This window comes from Nannobrachium achirus, assembly GCF_963921795.1.
Source record: "Nannobrachium achirus genome assembly, chromosome: 12".
Taxonomy (NCBI): Eukaryota; Metazoa; Chordata; class Actinopteri; order Myctophiformes; family Myctophidae; genus Nannobrachium; species Nannobrachium achirus.
The window spans coordinates 50,899,794-50,915,276 of record NC_137832.1 but is presented as its reverse complement, the minus strand read 5'-3'; positions in this window follow the sequence as shown (position 1 = coordinate 50,915,276).

Below are 15,483 nucleotides of genomic sequence, written 5' to 3'. Positions count from 1 at the left end.
GAAGACTTTGGTGTACTGCTTCCTTGTAAATGTTCATTATCTTAATTTGGAGAAAAACAACATTTGTCTGAGCTTGTAATAGAATTGAGTAGTATAATAACAATTATACTAATGCGTATCATGCATTTCCCTGAAAATGACTTTGGTTGAAAGCAAATGCATTTCCCTGTGGTGTTTAGTCCATTTTAACCGTAATAGAAATGGCTAGGAACACATTTCAATGAAGGAATACTAACACAACCAAATGACATACGGGTACACACAGTATTTAACACCACAAATGGCAACAATCCATTATTACCCCTGTTCATTGTATAATCCCATGTTTTAGCTCCACAGAATTTGGTCAGGATCTGCCGTCAAGATGTGTGTCAGCCGTGTGAGATGTGTGTTGCCGTGAAGGAGAATATTTGTGCCAGTCTGTCTTTTCTGCTTTTTTAAGCATGTATTATAGGCTCCCCTCCTTTGGATGATGTACTGTAACACACAGCACTGAGGTCTGCCCTGCCAGTGAACAGCTCAAAACCTCCTCCTCCTCCTCCTACAAGTTCCACAGACACCAGCTGTGTCTGTGTCATCATCCCCGACATCCTTGAAGCCTGACACCCAAGACTAGCCGACTACGCCCCAGCCCAGATATCCTTTTTTACCAGACCACATACCACACCAATGATTGTCACTCTACAGTACATTTTGGTTTGAGTGGGGGTGGAAGACCATTTCCGCCAGTATGTTGAGAACTGTAGGTTATTGAGTAATACGTAATTCTAGCTTGTCTCGAAATAATGTTATAGGCCTACTTTCTCTAAATAATGACTTTGTATCTCAAAAATGAACTAGAAACTGAAACTGTTGGTGTTTTGTTTTGTTATGTTTAATGTTTATTTTAACGTGCCTTGGCTTTTTTGGCTGTACAAATTGCTTTCATGTTGGTCGTGTGGCATCTGTGTCTTGCTGAAGGATCTCTACAGTATGTGTGAAGAAAAAGTTAAATTAAAATAAGAAACACAAGACAATGAGTTAGTATCTCGAAATAATGACTTGCTCAAAATGACAATATCTCAGAATAAAGAGACACTCATTATTTTTTTAAACACTCATTATTTCTGAGATACGTATGCAAAGTCACGCTGGCAAGTTATTATCTTTAGCTGGTACATCATTATTATTTTTTTAAGTTTTCGAGATACTAGGCTATAAGTCATCACTTTTAGACGGCAGGCCTAAGTTATTATTTTGAGGTGGTTACTCATTATAATGACTTCGAGGATCTTTTATCTGATGTCAACATTATTGCCTCAGTATAAATCTGGGTTAAATTAACACTGAGGAATTTACTGCACATGAATAGTAGTGTCCGTGTATCTACGTATCTTGTATCTATATCTGTGTTTCAGTGTGTGTGTGTGTGTGTGTGTGTGTGTGTGTGTGTGTGTGTGTGTGTGTGTGTGTGTGTGTGTGTGTGTGCGCATGCTGTACACGCGCACCCACACGCATGACTCACATTTACATCGCATCCGTGAAACTTTGTGAGCATGTTCTGTACAGTAAGTCAGCAATTTGTGCTACGTATGTAACCCTGTCATACGATGAAGCATAAATCAGGCTATAGCACTTGTAGGCGGGCATCTGACAAAACCCCCTCCATCATGTGCTGTCCATAAAGTTAGTGCTAGCAGCAACATTAGTCGTCACCATTTCACAGGCGGCACCGCAGGGGTCCCCAGGTGTCCGTTACGTTGTGACCCGACCCTGTCAACTCCCCCACACACACATCTCTAGCTCTGCCCAGGAACCCGCGGCCCCTTCCCCCCTTCCTCTGGCATTTGCAGGACTATACCTATGTCCCACTATGGCTATATTTATTATCTCCATGACCAGCAGAAATACCTGGGATGGCAGGCATACATTATGAATCCTCTCATGTTGGCCAAGGAAGGACAAACATTTAGTAGAGCCACCCGCTTCCGTCAACCACTTTCAACATGACACATTTTTCACAACTTTTAAAAATTAAAGAAAAAACTGAAAGTAGCAGATCTACAGGCTCACAAATCCAAGCTTGTAGAATTGTAGATCGTCTATTTTCAAAAGAATATTTAAATAGGGCATAAGTGGTTCAAACTGAATCGTGCAACGCAGGGCACAATAATGATGAAATCGAGTAAAAGGTGTTTCAGTACAAAGCCAGCCGATGAGGCAGAGTAGCCCTGCCTATAGCCCAGAAGCCTTAACCATAATGCCTGCGTGCTGTATAAAATACAAATAGCAGATTTACAAGCTCACAACGTGTCGGCCGCGGCACGTTGTAAGCTTGTAAATCTGCTATTTCTGGTGTGCGACACCAGCGTGCAGTAACTAATCACCCATAAAGGTCTTTTGGCTCCCCTGAGCTCCTGTCAGATTTGTTGAATAATCTTGGCTCCTCCCTTGCTCTTTAAAATCTGCTCACCCATGCTTTAAAACTGATGCGTGTTGGCAGATCTTCCAGCGCAAAACGACTCCGCACTGCACTTCGCTTGATGGGCCATTACAATGATCTGTATCTGTGCAAAAAGTAATGATTATTAGCAGATACATCTTCACTTAAGGGGAAGATGCCAGGGGAGGAGGTAGAGTGGGTTCAACCACCTGGTTTCGAACCTGGCTCTCCCGCATAGGAAAACCACTCATCATCCGCTCAGGCAAAGGGGAATCTGTCTGGGCTAAGGGAGACATTGGAGGAGCTTGAGAGTCGGGCTGGATTTTGACAGCTGGTTGGTAGTACTGTGTCTCAATGAAAGCGCCTTACAGTATTATTAGGCCTTGTAAATGCCCCAAAAAATGGCAATGCAATAGAGAACATAACATCTTCTGGGATTGTCTCAAGAAAAGCAAAAGCAATATGATGCTTAATTACCATTGAAAATTGCATTTTGCAGTGCCAGCAGCCATAACAAAAAAATAAATACAAATAAAATAAATAATAGAACATTCATTACCTTCTAATTTACAATAGTGCTCGCAATAGAAATTGTAACCCTTTTTCAGAACCCTTGAAAAAAAAACATAGGGTAATGGATGTCTTTTGAGTGATCTGCATTGACAACACGGCACAGACAAAAATGCAGCCAGACAAGAACTCATCATGTTTAAGAGTGTCCTATATATGAAACATTATTAGAAGAAAGCATAAGCATCTACAGTGTCACATACAAAAACACAATCTCAAAGAATCGTCGACAGTTATATTAAAATGAGGTGAAGCCAAAACTCACGCAGGCAAAACAGCTCCTTGATATCGGCTGGCAAAAGGCCTGTATAATTAATCCAACTACAGAGAGAGCAGCCCAATGTGTGAAGGTTTCATCAGGTTTCTAATTATCCAATTATGAAGCACTTTAAGTTTCCTCGCTGTCTCTTGGAGGCGGATTAGGGGCTCTCTTCCCAGAGCGTGCCGCCTTTCATACCATCAGAATCACCAATGAGACCCAAACTCTTGCCTGGCAGCTTTCTTGTCACCATTGCGTGACCTTGGCAGCTTTTGGCCGCTCCCGCCCTTAAGGCAATGCTTTAACTGTTGCGTTGTAAAACCCAGCAGTTTCAGAGGGGTCAAGGGTTTGGCGCCGCGCCACATGGATTTCACGAGAGGTTTCAGGAAAATACATTCCATCTATTAATGGAGTCGGCCCGGAGAACGATACCTACAAAACCGATTTCTCCGATCACTTCTTTAATGTAATGTTCATGTTAAATGTAAAAGGTCAGGCTTAAATATTAGGCCTTTTACCAGCCTATATTATTTGTTGTGATTTATTGCTTGGTAAAAGTAAAGTTTTTAAATAGGCTTTGCTCTTGAGATGGAGCCAGAAACCCAATTGCAGTAATAGAGCAGGAACAGCATCCACAAACAGCTCAGTACAGGCACCTTCAGAGGAGGTGACATCCATGATGAAGGAGCAGAATAGTTGGCTACAGTAAGATGATGACTAGTGCTGACATGGAAGAGACACTGTATTAAGGTAAAAATAACCTGAGTAACAATCTCAATGTGGAGGAGTGTCATGATTCAAGATATTGAAAATTGCCTTATTGAGGAACTAAAGTGCAATGTATTGTGTGGATTATTATTGAGACAAATCTAACAATGGCAAGGTTTGTACGGAAACGTTTTCAGCGAGAAAAACTAAGAGTAGTGGCATCAAGGACAATTTATGCTCCACCTCCACCACAGCATAAATTCAATTAATAGAAGACAGATTAAAGCCTCAGACAATAAAGCCAGAATGACAATAATGTCATTCTGCACATTTCAATGAGTCATTTCTTGTGCATAAGTCAGAAGCAGTTGGATAGTTGGAAGCAGTATATCTTACGGCAGGACAGATATGGTCACTTTTATACAGTTGTATACAGTTGGGTTGTGCGGACAGCCGAACGCATCAGTGGATGCGATCTCCCCCCAATCCAAGCATTGTACGACGAGCGCTGTGTCAACAAAGCCTGTGGAATCATGAAAGATTCTCACCATCCCAACCACAGTCTGTTCAAGATGCTGCCTCATGGAAAACGTCTACGCAGTCTCAAAGCTACCAGCAACAGACTGCAAAAGAGCTTCTTTCCACGAACAGTCAGGCACATGAACGAACTGTCAAAAACGAGAAAGATCCAGGGAAAAAGGAATCGCTAGCGCCCCAGCCCCCAACCCCTTACGTTCCCTCCTTGTGAAGTTGAATTGCACCTACTGTACATACATACCCCTTACGTTCCCTCCTTGTGAAGTTGAATTGCACCTACTGTACATAAATGCATACTGTGAAGTTGAATATATTAATCTGTTGCACATAGAACACTCTGTGAAGATGTTTACAAAAGTTAAGTACAGTACAGTAGCAACTACTGGAAAAATATGCTGTTGGCGTATAGAATATGCCAAACTTTTTGCACATGTACATCTGAGGATGCTCTTTTCTTTTACTGTTGCTCTTTTTGCCTTTTGCACTCCTTTTTAGATTATTATTATTATTATTTTTAGATGTGGTTTGCTGTTATTATATTGTTTTTTTGATATACGACTGCATTGACTGAAGGATGCCAAACAAAAACAAATTTTACTCTTATGTACCTGTACAAAAGACGTAACAATAAAGTACAACCAACCAACCAACAGTAAAATGTCAGTATTGAAGAGAGTAAAAAAGAGAACCAAATGGACCTTTCCATTTGTTGCCATTTGCACACTTCTGAATTAAACACTGAAAGCATGTTACTTGTGTCACCAAAGGATCATTCTCAGTATGTGCCGAGTGCTGTCACCTATCCTCTGAGCCTGACAAATGAGCATGGAAGCAACACTGAAGATCTCATGCCTATCAAGAATGCAGGCACTTAAAAATCCTCAGAGTTTGCCAGGGCAAGTAAAACTAGACTGCACTCTGTCGAGTTGCCAACTTGCGGCCTGTGTACTTATGGCCATGTAGAGCGCACAAGTACTGTTGTCTGTATTATGTTGGCGGGCAAGTTGGCACTCTGCCGAAGTGCCAACTTGCGCCATATTTATATATCAGGTCGCATTTGTTGTTGATGAGGTCACCAAGAATGCTGGTCCTTCATTGGCTGTTGATGGTGACGTCAACTGGAATGCTGGTCCGTGATTGGCTACGGGCGTAAACAGACACAGATATCCGACAGGGACGCCACCGAACGCAGTACTTGTGTGCTCTGCTGGCGCAAGTAACAGCATCTCAGGCTCAGAACTGAAGAGGCTTTTTTACATGTGCAGTATACAACCAGTCTTCCTCCAGAAAGGGAACGGACGTGAAATGTAGGCCTATCCAAAATATCCAAATTTAGCAGGGACAAATATGATTCTCAAATAGGCTGATCCGTTGATGTAGACAGCGGTTTCCGATGAGCTAGTCATTGGACAAGCCCATGTTATTTCAGTCAGCAGGACCTCTCACTCAGTCAGCCTTGTCATGAAAACCAAATCTTTGCCAGCTAAAGCTTGTCCAGTGGTGGACACTAACAGAGGCTACATTTACTTGAGTACTTACTGTACTGAAGTACATTTGAGTATGTGTTCTTTACTTGAGTATTTGTAATTTTCGATACGTGATGGAGAACTTGTGACACTACATTACATTACGTACGACAAACATTGTATTTTTAACTCCACTACATCTCTAGCTACAGTACCTATTTCAAATATATTGAAAATAACAGATCTACATGCTCACAACGCATCCCATTGCGAAGCATGGGGAGCTTGTACAAATACATTTGAATAATTAAGTTGTTTTTAAAAGCAACTATGTCAGTACGTTAACTCAGGTACAACTTTGACAGATCAACATTCGCTTTGTAATTAATCGAGTAATATTTGACCAGGAGTATCAACAGTATACTACATAATTTGTCCGTCACTCAGCGGTCCTCTCTCATACCAGAACACTTTCCTGCCTGGCAACCATGTCAAAGTGACATCCTAGCTTGAGTGCAGCTGTCACTGTCCGAGACTTGATATAAATCACATGTGACACAACAATAAAGCATGCAAGTGATCCCGGACCGTTAAACAGCGTGTTGGACAACGTGGGAGAGCATACATTTAGCCTATATATTCTATATAAATGCTAGGAGGATATTTTTCATTTGCACGGTATTCTAACACATGCTCGCAACTAGTGTTGTGAGGAGTTAGGGATGGGCTGGGGAAACAAGTGTTACTTTATTTTGCCGTAAATGCATTTTGCCGTAAATGCATATATATATATATATATATATATATATATATATATATATATATATATATATATATATATATATATATTTTTTTTTTTTTTTTTTGTAGATCCCTATAGGTTCATGGTCTGATCTTTTTTATGTTTTTTTTTTTCTTTTCTTTTCTGCTTTATGGTTAATCATTTGTACTTTTTCTGTAAAGGACTTTGAATTCTTTAAAGAAAATGTAACATTTTGATTAAACTGCTTAGTTTAAAATTTTGATTAAACTGAAATACAAACGACTCACAACCCTGAAGGAATACGCAAACATGAAAACATGGACTCATTGTCACTGTGGACACGCACAGTGACACGCCCAATGCTGCACAGTAAAATATCCATTTGTCACTCTCAGAGTTACACTAACACTCATTTTACATAGCTGGTAGCAATTATGATCAGCTGACCTCTAGACCAACGCATGTCAGAATAAATAAATTGTGTACAGCATGAGTCAGGACCACCCAAACGGTTCTCAAGTTAACTGTAGTTAGTCATCATTATACGTCCGCAGGCATGCCTCCACAAAAGTGCACTTGTGCCAAATGTTTGCATTGAAGAATTAAAAAAAGCATCAGCCATAGGCTGATTTATAATTCGCTGTGTGACAGACTATGAATTTAACTAGAAAACAAAGTAGAAAGCCAGTGCCCGAGTCTACGTTTCCTTCAGTATTAATTCAAACCATTGAAGTAAAGGTGTTGCTTACGGAGTAAAAGTTCTGCCTATATAATTTGTATCCACCGTCACCGTGCCACTTGAAGAAATACAAAGTGTTTGAAATGCAAGTGTTTCATAGCTTGGAGGGACTCTACGATTAGATTATCTGTTGTTAGGATAAAATGTCAGAGTACAAAACTACACATGCTTTAACGTTGTGAATCAGTGAGTCAGTCAGTCTATTGGACTAGTCCTTTCAGGTCCAGACAAAAAATCAGACAAATGAAAGGTTCCCCTTGACAAAGTGTGCACAATCTTTTATCCTGCTGCCATTTTCTCAGACTTCTCCTTGCAAGAGCTTAGTCACTCAAATAAAAAATACAAAATAAAAATAAATGTCTAAACAAAGCCATGAGTGGTATTGCATGCCACTCAGGCCAGGCTTTCAAAAGTGCAAGTCACATCTACCGCCATAAAAATGTTTCGCTGTGGTAGATGCGACAAGGCTGTACGTCCAGGAGGAAACTGATCCACAGCTAGGGGTCTCGGAAAGGACTTTGGTAAGAAGATTCCACACATCGTAAAACCATGTTCCTCCTGCTTTGCACGTAACAGAGGTTTGGGATGAGCTGGGTGGGCTCCAAGCGTTCTTATATTGTCCACTATGATCTTCAGGATCATCTGCACACACACACACACAGGTCCCATCAAGGCGTCAATGGCCTTTTATTGTTTTAATATAGCCCTCCTTGTCATGAAAGGCTTTTAAACTTCATTCCTTGATTCAGAGTGTGCTTGAAGAACCTGGCTGTCTCGATGGGACCCCTCTTTATTATGATCCTTTTTTAACTTTTGTGAGCCCCTCATCACCACCTGGACTGGAGTCATCACTGTGAACCCTCAGAAGTACTCGGCTTGCTTTTGTTCAACACATATATACCGGTATGTGCTGATTATTAAAGATGCAGTGCAAATTTGCATATTATAACCACACCAGGGGGTCTATAGAAACAGAATAAGCACAAAACTATGGCAGCACCTCATTAATAAACACAAATATTCCTTCTCATCAACGTATTAACTTATATCTACGTGCCAAAGACATAGGAGGTGGGTGGTGAAAAGATAATACAGTTAATAATAAAGAATACATTATTACATGCCACATTTAATCCTACTGACCATAACATTGATATGCAGGCACAGTTGATTGCTCTCCAAAAACAATAACACAGAATGACAGATTTCTTTGAAAACAGTAGAAACGGTAGATTGGGCCCAGCAGGAGCTTAGAGAGAGCCAGAGGGGTAATGAAAATGCTGGGAAGAGTACCTTATAGACATAAAAACCAAAGAGATTAGAGAACACACAGCCATCTCTGGTGAGCCATTTTAGAGGGAGCAGCAGACATCGTTTTAACTGCATATAATCCGACTGAGTCTAAGCGTCCATCTGGGAAGATGAGGAACTGTTTTGTTTTTCTCCTGATGGAAACTTGGCTAAATAGCAAACAGTAATATGCCGGAGTATGCTTTTCAGCTTGATGGGTTGTTACTCTCCCGTGCAAATCGGAATCAGCTTTCGGGGCAAACCTAGGGTATTATTAACAAAAGGTTTGTGCACAAACTTTTCCCTGGTTAACAGCCAGTTGTTCTTCTGAGACAGCAGAGAACTCAATAAAATTCTGGCCACAATATTTGCTAAGGGAGTTTACAGAGGCATTCATCGTGACAATTAACATCCCCCCGGGCGCTAAAGAAGATCTCAGGGAGCCAATAACATCTGCTCACTTCAAAACAAGTACCCGGAGGCAGTCCGTGTGATTGCAGCCATAAGCAGACGAGCAGTCACACAGCAGGGTTCGACACCACAGTGGTAGGACTCATCACTCAATGCGATGAGTCCGAGTACGGACAGGAAGTGGAGGGATTGGATGCCTGGTGCATCTCACAACCGTCATATGGATGCAGATTGACCGCTTACAGCTACACAAACATTCACAAACAAAGTGCTTAATCAAGGCTCACACATACATACTGTATGTCCTACCAGAATTACCCGTTTCCTCCGTATTCTTCAATAACAAGCATTTTAATCCAATCATTTTCTGTATTTCCTTGTATTTCCTTGGTTTTCCCCAGAGCCCTCTATTGGAGAGCTGCGTCATCTCCGTTCACTTCGTAGAAGATCTGGCCCCATGAAGTTAACGGAGATGACGTGACTCTCCAATACAGGTGTAACGACGGGGCGCAGTTACTAAATTTAATTAATATTCAAACAGAGTTCTGCATAAGTATAGTAATGGTTAAAGAAAGACACTGATGGTAACAAAGGCATTTATTGAAGTTCAGGGGGGGGTGTTTTTGGTGTTGCTGAACTAGAGTTCACTCTGAATGTGTAGACTCGCCACTCCTATTATACACCTACAAATGAACAGATAAAGTTCTGGGAGTCAACAGTAGTAGAATACTTTGAATTGACAAGTAGAATGGCAAGATGTGTGAAGGGAATGTAAAGCTGTGATGTGTAAACTTACCTTTGTCTGTTCTCCTCCTCCCAGGATGGTGTTCGGGCAAAAGAGTTCCCTCTTCTTCTTCTTCTTTAAGTTTAATGGCGGGTGACAACCGGAAGGTGTATACCGCCACCTACTTTACCGGAGTATGTAGTGCACTCCTTGCACTTAAGGAGTCATAATAGTCATTATGCAGTACTTTATGCAGTACTTTTCAAGTCCATCCATTTATAAAACCCCCCCATTGTCTTCTTCCATATTCAGTCCATTCTGTCCCCAGACCCAGCATCCTGAGTTGGAGCAAATCCTTCCCTCAGTAGCTTGTCCAGGTCCTCTCCACTTATATCCTCTATTTTCAGAAATCTCTTGCCCGCGTCTAGAATCATCTTGATTCTTTCTGTTTTCCCTTTAATTTCCATTGCACAATTCACTACCATAGCGATAAACGCCATAAACTGTTTCCTGTCCATGCAAATTGTTTGCTCTGCTCTCTTTGATCTTTCCTCATGTCTTTCTTTCGCCCTTAATTCGTTTCCTCCCTCCATTTTCTTTACTGCCTCTGCGTACGATATTCCCTTTTCAACTCTAATCTTATTGACACTTTCTTCCCTTCTTCTTTTAGGGCACACTGATGCCCCTGCATAATGATTCCCTTTGCAGTGGATACATTTCGGCTCGCTCCTCTCTGTTGTGCACTCATCTTTACATTTCTCCTCCCCACATCTTCCACATTTCCTTGTTCTTCGGCAAACGGCCGCGGCATGTCCATATTCTTGACAGCAATAACATCTTAGAGGGCCCCTCTCAAATGGTCTGACCTTGTAGGTTACATACTCAACATAAATCCTGTTCGGCAAATCTCCATTGAACTCGATGTACAGTGACTCACTATCCTCACTCTTTCCTTCTCTGAAGCGTTTCATTCTCTTCACTTTGTTTACCCCCAACAGGTCAAAAAATGGTTCCAGCTCCATTGTGAGTGGCACACCACTTATAACGCCAGCTGCATTTCTTCTCCCATGCCCAAGTTCATAGCACTCAACTCTGTGGCCATCAAACTTTGTGATGCCATGTACTGCCTTCAACATTTGCCTTTCTGACTTGCATTCTATAATTACCATCCCACTTCGAGCAATTCGAACCGATTTCACCTCTCCTAGTTTCTTCCCCACAAACATTGCAACACTGTGCCTATCACTAAATATTCCATCCACTTTTTTGACAGCTCTCATTCCTGCAGCATAACTGTCTTCCGTGTCATGTCCATCACTTGCTGAGCTATATACTTTACTCCTTTTCCTTTTGTTTTCATTCCCCCTCGAGTCCTCTGCTTGAATTTCGCTCTCCGAATCCACCATGCTTCCGCTCGTACTCGCCATCCTCCCTCCTCCCTCTGTTGTTTTTCCTCTCAAGAGTTCCCTCTGGGAACATTCACCCTATTTATTAGTCCTGGGAGGGTGAGGCCAAGTGGGAAGTGGATAGAGGGGAGATTGAGAATGGTTCTAATACATTTAATAATGTATGGTGGGTGTACATATTTAGTGGGCTTTAGTGGTAACAGGAAATATGAATTGAAGGAGCATATACATGTGCTAGTGTTTTAGGTAAATTTGTATTGTGTTTTATAGGGGTGGGATATTGGAGGATACCTGGGAAATGGTATGGGCCAGTCAGGTAATAGGGACAAACCATATAAAAAGGAGTCTTTGTATCTGAGATGAGATGACAGGTTGCAGATGAGACGGTCGAAAAAAGTTGAAAAGGTTTGTAAAATAAATAAATACAAATGATTGAAGATCGCCACAGGACTGGACTCCATTGATTTGCTACCTAGGCCGCTCGGCAATCTTTACATTAGGCACCGGGCTCTGGGGAAAACCAGGAAATACAAGGAAACAGAAAACAATCAGATTAAAATGCTTCTTTTATTAATACAGAGGATACCATTAATTCTGGTAGGACATTGGGATGTTCCTTTTAGGCAGGGTGTTCAACTGTACTTGTACTGTACTACATTTCTATTGTATTGACCCTATACTAGTACTGTTCTCCATTTTTGTCTAATAAAATTATCAATCAATCTATCACGTACAGTATTTAGACACATGTGAGTCTTGATTAAGCACTTTGTTTGTGAAATCTGAATGTTTGTGTAGCTGTAAGCGACAAATTAAGTCGCTCCGCACAAACAAGGTCAATCCGCATCCATGATCATGAGACACGACCGTCATGTTGTAGGGCATACATGGGCAACAGGCGGCCCGGGGGCCACATGCGGCCCCCACCTTCACTTAATGCACTAACACTTTTTTTTAGTTTTTGTCAAATTATTGGCTTAGGTGACAAAAACAAAAAATGTAAACCATGAATTCAAGTATCCAATGATCCATGGGATGAGTAATCTATAGAGGGTATGCACTATGCACATCCACTGGGACCCGCCCCCCTAATCAAGACTGAGGGGTTAGGGGTGAACTACCCCTTTAAAATATACCCTGACATCTTTATTTTGGGGAAAATGTGTCAATGTTTGTCTCATTTTCTTTTACAAATTGAGTCCTACGGTACATGTGGACCTCACTCCCCCCTCCCCATGGGAGGAGCAGCTGTCAGATAGTCTTCCGTTTTAAATACCTTGGGTTGCACACATCACGCATAACATCACTACAGCCAGCAAGCATAGTGAAGACGACATTTATTATAAGAACATTTTTATTGGGGCGTTTTATTGTGTGCTTTCTTTTCTTAGTTTTATTATTCCTATCACCTGCACTCGGACCCGAGTGCATAATGTTGTTACCCTTTCATATAAACCATGTCCTGGAATGAAATATCTAGAGCCCGACCGAAATATATCGGTCTGGGCCTGCCGATATTTTGAATATCTACTATTTTGATCATGTCATTATTATGGGTGATAATGGTCTAAATTTGGGATTCAAATGAGCTTTATTGGAATTAGAAAACACAAGTTTACATTGCCAAAGCAAGTGTCAAAATCAGGGTCGGTATAGGGACCCAAAAATCTGGCCACTGGTCAGGTTCCAAAGATATATCTTAAGTTATCCTCATCAGTCTAACAAGAGCAGCCTACAGTGCTGCATGTCATCAAGGCAGCGGTCACTGAAAGCCCTGGGTCATGTTTAATGTTAATGTGCTCTGTTATGTCCTTTAACCCGGCACATCAACATGCTGGAGTGTTAGGCCTGCCTTCAGCCTGAGGATAACTGAAGCCTGTTTTCCCCCTCTGTGGATCAAGGAATTATTAGCGTTATCCTAATAAACTACACACCAATCTGACCTTAAACAGAAAGCATAATGTCGAAGATTTAGAAAAACTTGTTGACATGGGGCGCTATTTTCGCCAGTGCTTTTTGCAATTTTTTACTATTTCGATTTTTTTTAATAGCTCACGACGTGTCGATGTAGATCAGCTATGTTTTTCAAAATCACACCCAGTCTGAAGTGATTCCCAGTATGCTCATAATGTCCTGCAAAGCTTGGCCAATCCCAAGATGTGCAGGACATACGGACATACACACAAAGCCAGATGTAGGAGTGGCTCAAAAGACTCAAAAAGGAAAAGACGTTTAGGTACCTCGAAGGTCGCTGACTCGGGCGCCCTATAGCTAAATCATTAGAACATGCACTGGGCTACATCTGTGCAAAATTTGGCGCTTTTAGTCTGATTTGCACGAAATTACCATAAAAATGCCATATTGCCCCGGACTACTGCACATAATTCTACTTTCATTAAAATTGATAACTCTGACTGGGGAGTCTAATGAACATTATACAACAGGTAGTTCCGACGAAGCAATCTGATTGGTTGAAACAATCATGTGATTGTGATCATATTCAGCATTATGTAACGCTCTCATCAATCAAAGAAATCAGCTGCGCTGGTCGCAAAAAAAGCTGCCGGGGCTGCCTGTCCCAACACTTACTATGCTAGCGGCTAGGCTAGCAGTTTCCATGTGGAGTTCAGGGACATAGTATCTAAATGTGCCATTAAAAAATTACAAATTTCTATCGAATATCTTAATTACAATGAAATGAAGTTGACGTGTTTTTTTAAGGGCAATATTACACTCGTGCCATATCGTCTGACGATATAGCACACCCTCGAGTGTAATATTGCTTAATTACATCCTGATGTGAAAGTTCACATAATTATTTCTAAAGAAGAAGAAAAATTATAATGTTATGTACAACCTGTGGACAACCAAAATCAGTTGGAAATATTACATTTTGGTGTGTCATATTTAAACTTAACGTTGATATATGGCTCACTGAATATCAAGAAAATGAAAACAGAGTCGCTCAGGAAATCGGTCTATATACTGTACACAGTTGACCCCTAGGGCTCACATGGTCCGGTCCTTCCCCCCCCCCCCCCCCCCCCCCCCCCCCCTTAAATAAAGCAAGTAAAAGTACATTTTGAATACCAAACTTGTACGATAGGGTATTGATTTTGATTGATTTAAAGTAAAAACACGAGTACTTCTTACATCACTGCCACAGTTGAAGGCTGGGAGGAGGATGGAGTCATACAGTAAGGGCATAAAGGGCACCGCCTACACCGTCTGCCTCATCCGCACCACTCCATCACAGAAGAATAATTGCACTTGCTACCTCTTTATGTCGTGTCAAGGGGAAACCATCTGATAGATGATGAAAGCGTTTAGGCCTACGGGTAATGTAAAGTCTTCATCTGTCTAGGAGGAGCCCTTCACAGCGGTTGCGTAATGGCTCGGGCCGCAGATGCAAATGCAATGGGACGGCTGCATCCATTTAGGTTCCCCCATGCATAATGAAGTGAACGTTAGATTACAGTATTAGATTTCAGCTGTAGCTGTAGCTCATCTCGCTCATTGTAGCTCTAATCAGAACAGCTGTTATATCATGTTTCCGTCCTATGAGACACACATTAGGGCAGTGGTGGAAAAACAAGTAAAAGCCCGGAATTCAAAATGTACAAGTACGAGTAAAAGTACAAAAATATTGGTATCAAAATGTAGAAGTAGTAATTATGCAGAATGTCCAATTTAATGTTTTCAAATGTATACAAATCTTTTGATAATAGCAGATCTACAAGCTCACAATGTGTCACGGTTTGTAGATCGGCTATTTTCAAAATCTATATTGGGCTGAAGTGTTTGCATGTTTTTAATAATAATCTACAAAGTAGTGACTAACTATGCAAATAAATGTGCTGCATCCACACCAAAGTATGGTCGCCAGCAGATATAACTCTTAAGGCCCCTCCGTTTTCGGTCAAAAGGTCTTTTTCTACCTTAAAATTATATCCCTCGGGACTTCTGAAAAGCATTGGACCGAACGAGAGTTCGGAAATTTGCACGTCGGAAAACACAACTCACCGAACATTTCGGTCGAAGTATGGAGAGGCCTTTATTGTGTGCGGCTGACTAAAAACGCAGAGCGCATTCTGTCCCAAAGCCAGTGACGCGCCTCTCAGTCAGAACCCTCCCCAGTCCCAACTCCGCCTTTGATTCACCCGATTGGACAGAGCAGAAGCCTCTTAT